This window comes from Octopus sinensis, linkage group LG15 (genome assembly GCF_006345805.1).
Source record: "Octopus sinensis linkage group LG15, ASM634580v1, whole genome shotgun sequence".
Classification (NCBI taxonomy): Eukaryota; Metazoa; Mollusca; class Cephalopoda; order Octopoda; family Octopodidae; genus Octopus; species Octopus sinensis.
Genome location: NC_043011.1, coordinates 25469919 through 25485099, shown reverse-complemented (window position 1 = coordinate 25485099; position 15181 = coordinate 25469919). Strand labels below are relative to the sequence as shown.

The 15181-nt window shown below is 36.6% G+C and overlaps 1 protein-coding gene across 3 annotated transcripts in view; it reads right to left on the bottom strand.

The window, feature by feature from the left end:
* LOC115219654 (trichohyalin-like) overlaps nt 1–15181 on the bottom strand; it is a 259067-nt gene that overhangs the window by 192303 nt on the left and 51583 nt on the right. The gene's annotated exons all lie outside the window — the stretch shown is intronic.

The following is a 15181-nucleotide window of genomic DNA, read 5'->3' as shown; positions in this document are numbered from 1 at the left end:
TAAAGGCAGTGCTCCAGCATCGCTGCAGTCAAATAACTGAAACAAATAAAAGAATATAAATATGAAAATAAATTCTCACTGAAATATACCTAATTAAAAATCTTTGGTTTCTTGATTTCTAAACTTTTTCCAGCTAAAACATTTAATCTTCTTTGATCATGTTTGCTTTCGAGAATAATTGTTAACTGTTTTATCTTTATTATGAGAAAAATTCATACGACTTAATTGTTAAGCATTTTAATATTTGTAGTTCTCATGAAGCAGAGAACTGGCAAAATCGTTAGTGGCATTTCATCCAATTTTACATTCTGGGTTCAAATTCTGCCAGGATTGACTTTGCCTTTCATCCTTTCAGTACTAGTTGAGCACTTAGGCCAAAGTAATCGACTTACCTCCTCCTCCCCCGAAATTGCTGGCCTTGTGCCAGAATTTGAAACCAATATTTGTAGTTCTCATACAGCTGTGAGAAACTTCATTCTTTTCTCACATCATTTGTTTAAACATGTTAGTAAATACTTCCCACTTTCTTTTTATGTGATAGTTACTTTGTTATATGTTTTATTCTCATTGTCATCTTTTATTGATTATATTTCCATTAACCCATTGTGTGACACCTTGGGCAAGTGACTTCTACTACCACTCCAGGCTGACCAAAAGCTTGTGAGTAAATTTGGTAGGCAGAAACTGAAAGAATCCCAGTGTGTGTGTGAGAAGTGGTGTCTTCTTGTCTTGACATCACATAATTATTATAAACAAATGTCATACAGTCCTATGCATCCATTTCTATTATAGTCATTGCTTATTGATAAGTTCAATTGATTTTTTGCTACCATATAAATATATAATGGATGACTGATTGATTTAAAGTGCTTCAAACAAATATTCTGTCTACTACAATCTTCAAATATAAATACCAATTCCAACTCTATATTATGAGTGATTCTTTTGCATTTATTGTCTGAAAACATGGTACATCATTTCGTTTTTAATCATCATCATCATCACCATTATCATTTTACTGTCCACTTTTCCATGATTGCATGGGTTGAACAGAGTTTATTGAGACAGGTTTTCCATGGTGGGATATCCTTCCTGGTTCCAGGCAAGGTATTCCCCATAGCCAGACATGTTTTCACAAAATACTGGAAATGAATGACATTCATTTACTATTTACACAGTGTCAAGTCAAGAAGACACAAACATATACACACACATACATATGTGTATACATACAAACACACATATATATAGACGAGTTTCCATATAGTTTTCATCTACCAGATCCACTCACAAGGCTTTGGCTAACCTGGGACTATATAGTAGAAAACACTTATCTAAGATGTCACATGGTGAGACTGAACCCAAAACCATGTGGTTGGGAAGCAAACCTCTTAAACACACGCAATGCCTGCTCCATAAACATTTTCAATGTTTAAAAGAATGTCACCATGGTATTGCTAAGTATTGGAATCAAATCTTAGACAAACAAGTTCCACTACATCATCTCTGTTGAAGATATTTTACTTCACTCTTCTTTTTTGATATTGGCAAATTCTCATCAAAGGAATAAGGATTTCTTTAACATTTTATCTCTTAATATATGAATTAGCTTAAGACCGCAAAGTGGGCAGAATTGTTAGCATGCCAGGTGAATACTTAGCAGCATTTCATCCATCTATATGTTCTGAGTTGACTTTGCCTTTCATCCTTTTGGGGTTGATGTAATCAACTTAGCTCCTCCCCCGAAATTGCTGGCCTTGTACCAAAGTTTGAAATCAATATATAAGTTAGCTTCTTTATTACCATTCATTCTGTTTGTCAAAATGGTATATTGTGTATGAGGTAATGTATGGCGATGAACAAAAGAATGTATATCTTTTATCTTTTACTTGTACAGTTATTGTACAGTACACCACCTTGAAGTGTTTAGTCAAAGTGACTTTGGTACTTTTTTGAAGTCCGGTACACTGTTATGGAGATGTAAACAAACTAACATCAGTTGTCAAGTGGTGGTGGAACACACAAATGATGGGCTTCCACTCAGTTTCAGTCTACCAAATCTGCTGACAAGGCATTGGTCAACTCAGAGCTGTTGTAGAAAACACTTACCCAAGGTGCTGCACTGTAGGAGTGAACCCAAAACCACTTGGTTGCAAAGCAGACTTCCTAACCAATCAATGCCTATACCTGTATCACATATATTCTGTTGTTCTTGCTTTTATTACAAATATTCATCTATATTTTCAATCATCAGAAATAGAGTGACTTGCAAAGAATCTGATAGTTGGAATAAAATATTTTAATGTTCTGTTGATCCTTTAATAGTTATATTGTCCATAAAAGCAGGGAACCATCAGAAGTATTATTAAATTACTTATATTATTTAGATCAGTGGGTTTTCAATTGGGATCCACATAACCCTTTGGGGATCTACATAAGATTTTGTTGTTAGAATTTATGTGCAACAAATTGCTCATATTTTTACAATATTCAAAATATTAAACAATTTTATACAATTCCTCGTAACGTTAATCATAAAAATTTAATAGTTTTTAGACTTTGAATGTCTATGAGGGTTTCCCCTCCACACGGGTAAAATAGGAATCAAAGGGGTCCATAGGTAAAAAAAAAATGGTTGAGAACCACTGATTTAGATACATCCATTAAGACAAGATTGAATTGTTTTGCCTTTTTATCATTCATTTCATGAACCCATAATTAATTGCAGTTCCTTGAACTGCATCTTTCTCCTATAGGAAAATGGTTGTTGCCCATGTATAAAAAATGCAATAATTGTATTCTTCAGAACACCATCAGACAATCTTTTGTCAACCACTAATATTATATTAATTTGTGCAGGTTGTTGGAGTGCAGTCTCTAGGAGGTACTGGTGCCATACGTCTTTCTGCTGATTTTTATCGCACCATCAATAAAGCTGACACAGTCTATGTCTCAAGTCCAACATGGGGTAAGCAATCACATTTTGATTATATTCTTTACAGAGAAAAAAAAACTCCATGTCCATATGTGTGAATATTTGCTACTTTTATTTTTCTGTATTTGATGGGTTTCTGAAAAATATCTATCCCCACTTAGATGTGGATGTTCTGGTAGATACCACAAGGGAAACTCTCATTTTGGCTTTTGGTGCAGTCAAGCAGCCATCATTGAAAAGATCAAGGAAGGTCAAAATTGTGTGATCTGATGGTCTTGGCACAGGAGATGTCTCCTCGCTGGTGATATAAGCAAGAGTACAAAAAGGCAATATGAGAGTTTCTTACATTATTTACATTTGACGGATATTTGTCCTCCTCTTGTTTGTTGCTAACACAACATTTCAGCTGATATACCCTCCAGCCTTCGTCAGGTGTCTTGGGGAAACCAAGCCAAACACTCAGTATGCTCTGTAAAGTGGTTGGCATAAGGAAGGGCATCCATCCATAGAAACCAAGCCAAAATTTCGAACCTGGGTTCTCATTCCTAAGGTATTTTTCTCCATAATTAATTGCCGATGGGCATATGGCATAGTGGTTAAGAGTGCGGGCTACTAACCCCAAGATTCCAAGTTCTAAGCAGTGATCAGAATAATAATACTAACATCAAAAAATACCTTAGGAATGAGAACCCAGGTTCGAAATTTTCCAAGACATCTGATGAAGGCTGGAGGGTATATCAGCCGAAACATTGTGTTAACAACAAACAAGATGAGGACAAATATCCATCAAATGTAAGTAGCATACATAATTCCTCATCTCTTAAATATAGAACTGTATGAGAGTTTCTCTTATGGTAACTATTGCTGTATAGTTCTAACAAAACATCCATGTTTAAGTAGGAATAAATATTACTTTTTGATATTAATACTGACTCTGTTACTAATATACATTTCTGAAAAACATATATATCCTCTTATAAGTTGGAGCAGTTATGTTTCCAGCTAGATATTCTTTTTATTTTCTAATGTAACCACTGAGAGATGAAATATGAACTAATACTTTTATTGAGTGTACTTGGGTGGTTTTATGTAAACAATCCAGAGAATCCTTGTCCGGTATCAGATTGATCCCCAAATCTAATCAGTTTGTGCCAGTCATGAGGCCAAAAATCCTGAAAGTTTCATCCAAATCCATCCAGTGTTTCTTGAGATATCTTGTCCACAGACAAACAAACAAACAAACAACAACTGAAAACAATACCTCCGCCTTCGCTAAGGCAGAGGTAATAATGTTTTTTGGCAGTTGTTCTCGTGTGGTGTTGTGTTTGTGGTTTTGATAATGCCATTTTATTTGGTAAGTGGGAGGGTGTTGGTTTTTTGTGGCAGTTAATGTCCATTTTCTTGGGATAAGTATTACAAACAAATGTTAGTAAAAGAAATGGACTCAAATTTGGTTGAAATGACCCTAAGCTTATTACTGGATACCTTACGTTGCTTGCATTATTAAAAAAAAATTGTAATTTATTACTGAGAAAAATCTCTGCATTTTCACAATTTATAACCCAAAATTCATTTTACATTTACATCTGGGTCTTATAATAATGATCATATTTAGGGAATTCCACAACCTTAAATTTTGAACTGAATGACTTTCAACAATGAATCAGCTTTTGAGTTATGTACTTCTTGTGGTTTTATTTTGATTCTTCTCTAATAGAAATAGAGGAGCTGTTGCCTTTATGTACATTGTTTCTTTTCCCCTAATTGTTAGGTTTACTTAAAATGCTATATTTAGATTTTATTTTACATGTAATTAAAGGCAATAATATAAAATATGATTTTATTAGTGTCACTTTTTACATAAATTCTACTTTGAAGTCTCTTTAATTTGTTTTCTTCTGCATTTTTTTTTTTTTTACCTGAGTCAGACATGCTAGATTCCTTAAAGATATAGTTTTCAACTATACACCTAAGCCATTCAATTAATGCAATACTTGTACTTTTGTTAGCACCCACAACCTCTTTTGTGAGATATATGAAGCTATGAATAATCTCATGCATTGTTTATGTGCTGTCAGCTATGAATAAAAATTTTTCTTTTGCAATCCTATTTTAGTCACAGTTTCTTTGTGTAGCTTAAGTTTGTTTATTCCAATTTAAACCATGTCTACAAATATAACTCATTCGCTGTTCTACATTAATAACTATCATTCCTATAAGGCTTTGAAGAATGGATTCAGCATTTGTAGCTGATGATGCCCAACATGCAGAAATGCATGCATCCTATGGTTCGTAAGTTATCTTTGAATGGGAGACTTTTGTGAATACTTGCAAGAAAGTGGACTCTGCTAAAGGCACCCTAGGCCAGGCAGTGGTGTTAAATCTTATGCAAAAGCTCAAGTTACTATCCAAACACAGCTATAGTCCATGCAACTTGCTTCTGTAAAGTTTCCATTTACCTAATTTCACTCACAATGCTTAGAACAGCCTTGGTCAAGGAACACACAATGGGATTGAACCTGGAACCATGTGATTATGAAGCTAATTTATTTATCATAACCGCATAGCCCATGCTTTGTGCTATATGGAAACAAGGAAATATAATCTCTTAATTTATACTTAGTTAGAAAAATGTATATAATCTCCAAGGAAACAATTTTTCATTAGTGTTCAGCCCATTGTACTCAAGCAAAATAAAAATCTGAATTAATGTGGTGGACAAAAAAAAAACACCTTATTTCTTTTATAAATATAGTTGCTTTTTATTTTTTCTATTCCAAACTCATTCAGAAAGCTTTTGAACAATTCTTTTAAGACTCTTTATAAACTATAGCCTCTTGGTCGTCTGGCTACTTTTTTTTCTTTTTTTTTTTTTTTTTGTAACCTAGAATTTTTCATATCTTTACTCTTAATAATTACCTTGATAATTTATCCTTACTTCTGCTTCAAACTTTCACAGCAATAACAACTGGACAGGACAGTCTGGTTATTGCTGTTTTCACTTCCATGACTAGTACTACTGCATTTCCCATTAATATAATTACTCTATCTTCTTAAATTTTTTTTTTTATTCTTAAATCATTCATCTAATCAGACATTGTTACTAAACTTTACCTAAACTGTTTTTTTAAGATATTCAGTTTCCATCATACTAAATTTACTCTAAGTTTTAGTTTTCATTTTGCAACTTCTTGAAATTTAAATAATTATTATTATTATCATTATTATTATTATTATTTACTGCAAGTTGGCAGGGTCGTTAGCATGCCAGACAAGATCTTTAGTGGCATTTTGTCCATCTCTGTTTTCTGAGTTCAAATTCCCTCAAGGTCTACTTTGCTTTCATCCTTCAGGGATCGACAAAATAAGTAGTAGTTTAGTACTGGAGTCGCTGTAATCAACTAACCCCACTTCATCAAAGTTGCTGGCCTTGTGCCAAAATTTGAAATAATTACTACTACTACTACTATTAGTACAGAATTAATCCTGAAGAAGAACAGTCATAGAATCATTAATGTTTTGATGAAAATTTACAAAGCTTCTTTTATTATTCAGGAAACCACAAGGGTGTCTACATGGCTGCTGGCTTTAACCAACGTCAAAGAGTACCGATATGGGATGCTCAAACCAAGAAGCTTAGATATTAATGGCATGGTTGAAGATCTTAGTGTAAGATATTTTGCTTATTATTATGATTATGGAAATAACATTTTCTTTGGCAGAATCGAGAAAGAATTAGTGTCTTCAATTTTTTCATTTGATAGTTGGAAATAATTGTCACTGTCCATACAAGCAGAGTCATTCTTTTCCCAATATTCTGGTGACTGGAAGGACATCTGCCTCAATAAATTCTGTCCAACCCATGCAAGCATAGAAAAATGGACATTAAAAAAATGATAATGATGTGGTCGAATATCTCTGGTTTCAGTCTCAAAATGGTTTGGTAAATGTTTTAACTTCAATTCAAGCCTACCTTGCTTCATTGAAAATAAATACCAGCATCATTTTGTAGCAGTGGTTGACACTTTGAAGAAATCTACACAAAATTACCTCTTAGAGAAATTCCAGGCACAGGCATGGCTGTGTGGTAAGAAGTTGCTTCCCAACCACATTGTCTCAGGTTCAGAGTCCCACTGCATGGCACCTTGGACAAGTATCTTCTATTATAACTTCAGTTTGACCAAAACCTTGTGAGTGGGTTGATAGATGGAAACTCAAAGGAAACTATTGTGTGTGTGGTGTATGTGTGTGTGCACGCACATGTGCTATTGTCTCTTTGCCTTGACATTGTGTGATAGTTATAAATGAATAGCACCATCACGCAAGCAGTGTCCCTCATTTCCAGTCTTTCATAAAAAACATGTCTGGTCATGGGCAAATATTACCTTACTTGGAAACAGATGAGGGCTGGTAACAGGAAGGGCATCCAGCCATAGAAAAACCTGCCTTGACTAATTTCCATCCAACCATGCAAGCATGGAAAAGTGAACATTAAGAAATAGGGGGGTAACCCATAATGCCTAGATTTCTGCAGGGGTGTGAATGTTTACAGAAAAAATTTACCACTATATGCATGTTTTGGGGAATGTGAAAGGGGTTAACTGATCCTATTCAAATGAAATAAAATCATTATGCATCCATGTATATTCTTAATATGTGGAGGCATATGGCTCAGTGGTTAGAGTGTTGGGCTCACAATCATGAGGTGGTGAGTTTGATTCTTGGACACAGGCTGGGTATTGTGTTCTTGAGCAAGTTACTTTATTTCATTTTGCTCCAGTTCACTCAACTGTAGAAATGAGCTGCAATGTCACTGGTACCAAGCTGTATCAGCCTTTTCCTTTCCCTCAGATAACATCATGGGTGTGTGAGGGGAGGCTGGTATGCATAGGTGACTACTGGTCTTCCATAAACAACATGGCCCAGACTTGTGCCTCAGAGGGTACTTTCTTGGTCATTTTATGACTAAAGGAGGTCTTTACCTATATACTTAATACTTTGTTTGGAACTTCTCTAATGTTAAACATTTGAACAATAACAGACCAGCTACCTAATAAAGTCAAGTTTTTATTAATGGTCTTCTTTATATTTTTTTATCTTTGTTGTGATTTATTTCAGAAGTTTTTACACCTATTCTGCATCAGATAAATAATTTTATTAATAATTCCAAATTGAGATTTGGCTTAAGCCATTCTCAATATTTTGTAAGATCTTTCTTCTCAGATATAACTTCATATGGCAAAGATCTAAAAAGGTGTTGTGGGCTGAGATAATTGAATGGGGATCGGCTTATTGGTCTGTCTTCTGTATTTTTGTCCCAGTATTTTTTCAATTACCTTTCTACTCTTCTATCCATTGTCCCACAGGCTGCAAAAGAAAATTCCGTGGTAATCTTACATGCTGTTGCACATAACCCCACTGGTGTCGATCCACACATGATCAATGGAAACAAATTGCGGATGTGTGTGAAGTGAGTATATTTTGGTTTTTCTCACCTTCTACTTTGAAACGGTCAAATATTATAAAATAAAATTAGAGACCAACAAAAACTAAGGACAGTTTATATCAAGTAAAATCAGATAAGATTCAAAGGTGTCACAAGAAGATGGTGAATACTATATAATGTCTTTTGTAGGCTTTTCTTTGGAGAAGATAAGAAAAACTGTCAGACTTCCCATATCTTCCCCAAAGGAGAGTTCTGTCCATATGCGAAGGATCCACCTCTCCCTTATCACAGCACCGTCTTATTCCATTTTGTGACCTGCATTTTGAATACACACACATCACACACTAAGTATGGCTTAATGGTTAGGGTATTCAGCTCATAATTGTAAGGTTGTGAGTTTGATTCCTGGTGACATGTTGTGTCCTTGAGCAAGATGCTTTATTTCACATTGCTCCAGTCCACTCAGCTGCAAAAATGAGTTGAACCTGTAAATTCAATAGGCCAGCTTTGTCACATTCTGTCTGTCACACTAATCTCCCTGAGAACTATGTTACAGGTAGACATGTCTGTAAAGTGCTTGGCCACTTGTAATTAATTTTGCCAGCAGGCTGTTCCATTAATCAGATCAGTTGGAACCTTTGTCCTTTTTTTTTTTGCTGATTTACAGTTTCTTTTTGAATAAAAGATCAAACTATGATTTATTCAAAGTGATTACCTTTCATAATTAAGAAGCTTGCTCCCAAACATGTGGGCTCTGGTTCAGTTGCACTGGGCAAGTGTCTTCTACTTAGCCCATGCTGACCAGATCCTTGTGAGTAGATTTGCTAGGTAGAAACCAAAAGAAGCCCATCATGTGTGTATACCCTAGTCTAGATATCATGTGGTGTTTGTAGATGAGCATCATTGTCCTACAAGCAAGATTATTTCTTTCAAATCTTTCATGTAAAACAAGTCTGGTAGCATGAAAAATATAATACCCATTTCTTTACTACCCACACAAGGGGCTAAACACAGAGGGGACAAATAAGGACAGACAAACGGATTAAGTCGATTACATCAACCCCAGTGCATAACTGGTACTTAATTTATCGACCCCGAAAGGATGAAAGGCAAAGTCGACCTCGGCGGAATTTGAACTCAGAACGTAGTGACAGACGAAATACTGCTGAGCATTTCGCCCGGCGTGCTAACAATTCTGCCAGCTCGCCACCTTGCTTGGAAACAGGTGAGGGTTGATGACAGCAAAGGCATCCAACCATAGTACATCTGCCGCAACAAATTCATCTAACTCATGCAAGCATGGAAAAACAAACATTAAATGATGATGATGACAACAACAGTATCTGGTTGTAGAAAATCTGCGTCAAAAATTGTCTGCCCCATGCATGTATGGCTTAGTGGTTAGGATGTTAAGCATGGACAGGTTGATGTTAAATGATGATTATTTTTCTTTCTCTCTCTTCTCTCTCTTTGTTCATTAAGAAAAATTTATTCTTTGTTGTCATTCTATATTGTTCAATTTCTTTATTGATAAATAATTTCCCTTCCAGGAACGCAAAGTTTAGTTCTGATGGACATTGCTTATCAAGGCTTTGCCACAGGAACTTAGTTGCTGATGCCTGGCTCCACGATATTTTGCTTCCAGAGGATTTGAATTCCTTACAGCCCAGTCTTTCTCTAAGAATTTTTGTTTTATATAGTAAGTAACTGGTAAACATTCTGCTATTTTCAGTAACGATATATATCTGTGGAACTGCTATTTCCATGTTTTCTGTAATATAATAGATAATATATTGACACAGGTGTGGTTGTGTGGTTGATAAGCTTACTTTCCAACCATGTGGTCTTGGTGCAGTGCCACAGTGTGAAACTTTGGAAAGTGTTGTCTATTTATAACCCTCAGTTGTTGAGCTTCATGGAGGCAATGCCAAGTTAGCAGACTTCTGGTATTTTGTTGTGCTTGAAAAGATACGTTGAGCTAAGTGAATCATGGTCTTTCCAGTGCCAGTGACACATGTAAAGTACCCATGCTAGTGCCACTTTGAAGAAATCCAGCCTGTGACACATAAAAGACACATGTAGAAAAACACTCAGTATGCGCTTAAAGTGGTCGGCATTAGAAGGGCATCCATCCATAGAAACCAAGCCCAAAACAGACGACTTGAGCCTGGTGGCAGCATTCCAGCTTACCATTCTAGTCAAACTGTCTAACCTGTAGCAATATCGTCTCTCATTGCTATCTCACTGTTTGAGAAGAGTATTAAGAATGACCTCGGTCGAGATTACAAACAGCTTTGGCTAGTTTAACATTGTTGTAAACACTAATTCGATTGGCTGACACGTGGTCTCTACTACTACGCTCGCACCGCTGGTTATAACTTGCGCAAAATGTCTCGACTTATTTTCGCGCCATAGTCCAAGCAGCCAATCACAGCTTTCCCATTTCTGAAGTTCACTGGGAGCCTGGTGAAGCTTATAAAACAAGGTTTCTCAGAAAAATATTCGTCTTAGGTTTCCAGTCCTTCTCAGGGCGAACCTCTGACCACACAGAGCTCGTCTTAGGTTTCCAGTCCTTCTCAGGGCGAACCTCTGACCACACAGAGCTCGTCTTAGGTTTCCAGTCCTTCTCAGGGCGAACCTCTGACCACCAGAGCTCGTCGTAGGCTTTTAGTTCTTTAAGAACTAAGTCTCTGACCACACAGAGAATACTCGACCAAGTTCCAGTTTCGAGGCAGGCGACCACCATTAATACAAGATGTACAGATACCTAACATACTGTTAGTGTGAAATATCACCATGAAGAAAACGGTTACAAGATATCTATAACTAGAGAAAAATAACCAAGCAGAAACATATGAGAAGAAGCAGCAAGAACCAATCGACAAACATCGAAGATTTAAATTGTACACGAGACAACTACAGATTCAACTATAGCGGTTAGGTGAAATTCTCGCCACGAAGAAAACGGCTACAGTAACATGTCTGGAAGTATATTCATATCAAGAGAAAGATAAACACACGAGTGATTCAATTAATCTCAACTGCGACATGCAATATCTTGATATGGGACTCTTACGGTGTACCTCATAAACGGTAAATCAATTATCTGTTCTTGGGTTCTAGTTTCTTCTAAGAACTACCTTAAGCCATCTGTAATTACCTGTTGCCAAGCCGATACCAACAACATTAACTGTGAATCAAATCCCATCGACAATTCACTGGTCAGTACCTTTTTACGCCTAACGACACACAGACACAAAAACATGCGAACACTTACAAACTTCCAACATCAAACATGATTGTAAATATGTAAAATAAATAATGTATATATCTTAAAAAGAAATCTTGTTGTCATTCCAAACTTATGTGTATTGCCGCTGCATGTAAAAGATAGTCAGTAAATAATATTATTAAGAATCGGGTCAGTACCTATTTTTATACTGGTGACCCCTTTAATACGCAGGACTTCTGATATACTGCGCGGCCAACGGTAGACATAAGTTACGGAATTGACACAAGAACGCTGAAAGATGAACTTTTTAAGAAAACCAAAAAAATAGATATATATTAATAATGTCAATTTTATCGCCGTTTTGTCGTAGACAAAACGTCTGGCAAGAGGCTATATGTAGCAATATCGTCTCTCATTGCTATCTTCACTGTTTGAGAAGAGTATTAAGAATGACCTCGGTCGAGATTACAAACAGCTTTGGCTAGTTTAACATGTTTGTAAACACTAATTCGATTGGCTGACACGTTGGTCTCTACTACGCTCGCACCGCTGGTTATAACTTGGCGCAAAATGTCTCGACTTATTTTCGCGCCATAGTCAAGCAGCCAATCACAGCTTTCCATTTCTGAAGTTCACTGGGAGCCTGGTGAAGCTTATAAAACAGGTTTCTCAGAAAAATATTCGTCTTAGGTTTCCAGTCCTTCTCAGGGCGAACCTCTGACACACAGAGCTCGTCTTAGGTTTCCAGTCCTTCTCAGGGCGAACCTCTGACCACACAGAGCTCGTCTTAGGTTTCCAGTCCTTCTCAGGGCGAACCTCTGACCACACAGAGCTCGTCGTAGGCTTTTAGTTCTTTTAAGAACTAAGTCTCTGACCACACAGAGAATACTCGACCAAGTTCCAGTTTCGAGGCAGGCGACCACCATTAATACAAGATGTTACAGATACCTAACATACTGTTAGTGTGAAATATCACCATGAAGAAAACGGTTACAAGATATCTATAACTAGAGAAAAATAACCAAGCAGAACATGATGAAGAAGCAGCAAGAACCAATCGACAAACATCGAAGATTTAAATTGTACACGAGACAACTACAGATTCAACTATAGCGGTTAGGTGAAATTCTCGCCACGAAGAAAACGGCTACAGTAACATGTCTGGAAGTATATTCATATCAGAGAAAGATAACACAACGAGTGATTCAATTAATCTCAACTGCGACATGCAATATCTTGATATGGACTCTTACGTGTACCTCATAACGGTAAATCATTATCTGTTTCTTGGTTTCTAGTTTCTTCTAAGAACTACCTAAGCCATCTGTAATTACCTTTGCCAAGTCGATACCAACAACATTAACTGTGAATCAAATCCATCGACAATTCACTGGTCAGTACCTTTTTACGCCTAACGAACACACAGACACAAAAACATGCAACACTTACAACTTCCACATCAACAGATTGTATTTATTATTTTACAAATCATGTTTGATGTTGGAATTTGTAAGTGTTCGCATGTTTTTTTTTTGTGTCTGTGTGTTCGTTAGGCGTAAAAAGGTACTGACCAGTGAATTGTCGATGGGATTTGATTCACAGTAATGTGTTGGTATCGACTTGGCAACAGGTAATTACAGATGGCTTAAGGTAGTTCTTAGAAGAAACTAGAACCCCAGAAACAGATAATTGATTTACCGTTTATGAGGTACACCGTAAGAGTCCCATATCAAGATATTGCATGTCGCAGTTGAGATAATTGAATCACTCGTTGTGTTTTATCTTTCTCTTGATATGAATATACTTCCAGACATGTTACTGTAGCCGTTTTCTTCGTGGCGAGAATTTCACCAACCGCTATAGTTGAATCTGTAGTTGTCTCGTGTACAATTTAAATCTTCGATGTTTGTCGATTGGTTCTTGCTGCTTCTTCATCATATGTTCTGCTTGGTTATTTTTCTCTAGTTATAGATATCTTGTAACCGTTTTCTTCATGGTGATATTTTCACACTAACAGTATGTTAGGTATCTGTAACATCTTGTATTAATGGTGGTCGCCTGCCTCGAAACTGGAACTTGGTCGAGTATTCTCTGTGTGGTCAGAGACTTAGTTCTTAAAAGAACTAAAGCCTACGACGAGCTCTGTGTGGTCAGAGGTTCGCCCTGAGAAGGACTGGAAACCTAAGACGAGCTCTGTGTGGTCAGAGGTTCGCCCTGAGAAGGACTGGAACCTAAGACGAGCTCTGTGTGGTCAGAGGTTCGCCCTGAGAAGGACTGGAAACCTAAGACGAATATTTTTTTCTGAGAAACCTTGTTTTATAAGCTTCACCAGGCTCCCAGTGAACTTCAGAAATGGAAAGCTGTGATTGGCTGCTTGGACTATGGCGCGAAAATAAGTCGAGACATTTTGCGCCAAGTTATAACCAGCGTGCGAGCGTAGTAGAGACCAACGTGTCAGCCAATCGAATTAGTGTTTACAACAATGTTAAACTAGCCAAGCTGTTTGTAATCTCGACCGAGGTCATTCTTAATACTCTCTCAAACAGTGAAGATAGCAATGAGAGACGATATTGCTACATATAGCCTCTTGCCAGACGTTTTGTCTACGACAAACGGCGATAAAATTGACATTATTATATATATCTATTTTTTGGTTTTCTTAAAAGTTCATCTTTCAGCGTTCTCTTGTGAATTCCGTAACTTATGTCTACCGTGGCCGCGCAGTATATCAGAAGTCCTGCGTATTAAAGGGGTCACCAGTATAAAAATAGGTACTGACCGATTCTTAATAATATATTTTACTGACTATCTTTACATGCAGGCGGCATACACATAAGTTTGGAATGACAACAAGATTTCTTTTTAAGATATATACATTATTTATTTTACATATTTTACAATCATGTTTGATGTTGGAAGTTTGTAAGTGTTCGCATGTTTTTGTGTCTGTGTGTTCGTTAGGCGTAAAAAGGTACTGACCAGTGAATTGTCGATGGGATTTGATTCACAGTTAATGTTGTTGGTATCGACTTGGCAACAGGTAATTACAGATGGCTTAAGGTAGTTCTTAGAAGAAACTAGAACCCAAGAAACAGATAATTGATTTACCGTTTATGAGGTTACACCGTAGAGTCCCATATCAAGATATTGCATGTCGCAGTTGAGATTAATTGAATCACTCGTTGTGTTTATCTTTCTCTTGATATGAATATACTTCCAGACATGTTACTGTAGCCGTTTTCTTCGTGGCGAGAATTTCACCTAACCGCTATAGTTGAATCTGTAGTTGTCTCGTGTACAATTTAAATCTTCGATGTTTGTCGATTGGTTCTTGCTGCTTCTTCATCATATGTTCTGCTTGGTTATTTTTCTCTAGTTATAGATATCTTGTAACCGTTTTCTTCATGGTGATATTTCACACTAACAGTATGTTAGGTATCTGTAACATCTTGTATTAATGGTGGTCGCCTGCCTCGAAACTGGAACTTGGTCGAGTATTCTCTGTGTGGTCAGAGACTTAGTTCTTAAAAGAACTAAAAGCCTACGACGAGCTCTGTGTGGTCAGAGG